The 2,489-nt window shown below is 50.3% G+C and overlaps 1 pseudogene; it reads left to right on the top strand.

Annotated features, from left to right (window-relative positions):
* The first annotated feature begins 899 nt into the window (after nucleotides 1-899).
* Nucleotides 900-1,542, top strand: LOC114492037 (annotated as a pseudogene).
* Nucleotides 1,543-2,489: the final 947 nt, after the last annotated feature.

Below are 2,489 nucleotides of genomic sequence, written 5' to 3' on the forward strand. Positions count from 1 at the left end.
AGCAAGATGCTTCCTTGTTCCTTCCATTTCTAAATATCTATGAATCAGGCCCGGGGAGTACACGGCACAGGGAACAAGGGTGTTGTCCAGAGGCAGGCAGCCCAGGTGCAAATCCTAGTGCTATCAGTTCTACCACTGTGGCCTTGAGCAAATCATTTAAGTTTTCTTAGCTGTAGTTGCCTCATCTGGGAAAGAACATAATACTTTTATAGCCTTTGTGAATCCAGGGGCCCATGTGATCCAGTCCTATTTAGCAGCCAAAAATTATGAGAGACTGCTGCTTAAACCTGAGTTTCAGCTTCTCACCTTCCTCCCTGAACAACAGGAGCTTCAGCACACGCTCCAGCTTCTCTACAAGCTACTGGAACCCAGGCTCCATGCAGTTATCCAGCAACTGGGCCTGGCAGGCCAGCAGTACAGCCAGCATCTGTGTAGGTGCCAGGAGCTTGGGATCTCTATGTCCTACTCCACCAGCGTGTGGGAAACTGGGGATCCAGGCCCCTGGCTACTGGGATAGCAAGGGGTCTGGCAGGCATAGGGGGCACCCAGAGCAAGAAGGAGACTATGCAATGCCTGAATGACCACCTGGCCTCCTACCTGGAGAGGGTGAGGAGACTGGAGGCTGATAAATGGAGACTGGAGATGAAAATCTGGGAACACCAGGTCAGAGGCCGGGGCATTATTTCAAGACCATCAAGGACCTGAGGGCTCAGATCTTCGCAAGTTCTCTGGATAATGCCTGCATCATTTTGCAACTTGACGATGTCTGTCTTGCTGATGATGATTTCAGAGTCAAGTATGAAACAGAGCTGGCCATGAGCCATTCTGTGAAGAATGACATCAATGTGCTTCAAAAGATCCCTGACGACACTAATATCATTTGGCTAGAACTGGAGAGAGATCGAGGCACTCAAGGAGGAGCTGTACTTCATGAAGAAGAACCCAGATGAGGAAGTAAATGGTCTATGATGGCCAACTCTGGGTTGACTGTGGAGTTGGATGCCCCAGATCTCAGGACCTCAGCAAGATCATGGTGGACGTCTGGGCCCAGTGTGAGTATGACTAGTGGCTTGGGAGAACAGAGAAGAGCTAGACAAGAACTGATCCCAGCAGACTGAGGAGAGTACCACAGTGGTCACCTTGCAGACTGCTGAGATGACACTCATAGAGCTGAGACATACAGTCCAGTCCTTGGAGACTGACCTGGACTCCATGAGGAATCTGAAGGTCAGTTTGGAGAAGAGCCCGGGGGAGGTGGAGATGCACTATGCCATGCAGATGGAGCAGCTCAGAGGGTTCCTGCTGCACCTGGAGGCAGAGCTGGCCAAGACTCAGGCAGAGGGGCAGCACCAGGCCCAGGGATACGAGACCCTGCTGAACATCAAGGTCAAGCTGGAGGCTGAGACTGCCACCTACCTCCATTTGCTGGAAAAAGGGGAGGACTTGCATTCTGGTGACACCCTGGACAGCAGCCACTCCATACACTGCATCCAGAAGACCCACAGACCTCCTGCAGGACTGTGGTCAGGAGAAGGTGTCTGAGGCCAACACACCCAAGTTCTCAGGCATTAAAGAAGGGGCAAAAAGCCAATAAAAAGTTCAAAGATCATTGGACATTAAAAATGTTGTTAGAAAGAAATCTATTTATATGAGAAACTCTCAAGTAATGCACAATAGTTGTTTTTCAAACTACCCCCTTTTCACTCCTCAATCCTCTTTCCACCTCCCTAGTAGCTAGAGAGCATCTCGCACAGCACATCCATGATGTTCTTGCCTGTCTCGGCGACACAGGACTTTTTCCTCCTCTTTCCTACCACCCTTCCCTTCCAGTAAGAGTACGTCCTTTTTGGAAGAGATTCGGAGGAAGAAAACTTGGAGAGAAGAGACTATTTTCTCCACCAGGAGCAGATGGGGTGGGGTGGGGGTGGGAGCTGTGAATCTTCCCAAGTAAATAAGCAAATAAGTTTTGTTCTGTCACTCCTAAGTGACTGTGGGAGGGTGAAATTAGATCATTTGTACTGAGCAGTCAGCCTGGTGTCTGACATGTAAGAGGTGCTTGAGATATGAGAGCCACTACTATTGCTGGTTTTGCTGACCGGCTTTTGCCTGCAGATTTATCCCACTACTGCAGCCACAGAGCCACCCTTCCCACCGTCGCCTCCTCCACCTGACCATCTTCCTCACTCCTGTCGATGAATTCTGTCTGCTCAGGGCACGGTCACATCCCATGCCTGTGCCTGGAATGCTCTCTGACACTTCCTCCTCTGTGACATTCTGGCTCCTCACCAAAGCTTCCTATCTCCTAGAAAAGGAAGTACTCATATTGCTGGCCCAGGCACACACACCCTTGGGTGTCTGAACATGCCCTTCTAGTAACTTCCAGTTAGCTCTCCCTTCCCACCATTATTGCCACATGTCATCTGATCTCAGAATGCAGCCTCTGACGGCACAAGGCAGAGTCTGTGTAACGAGCTCCATGGCACATCTGG

This window comes from Phyllostomus discolor, chromosome 1 (assembly GCF_004126475.2).
Source record: "Phyllostomus discolor isolate MPI-MPIP mPhyDis1 chromosome 1, mPhyDis1.pri.v3, whole genome shotgun sequence".
In the NCBI taxonomy this organism is placed as follows: Eukaryota; Metazoa; Chordata; class Mammalia; order Chiroptera; family Phyllostomidae; genus Phyllostomus; species Phyllostomus discolor.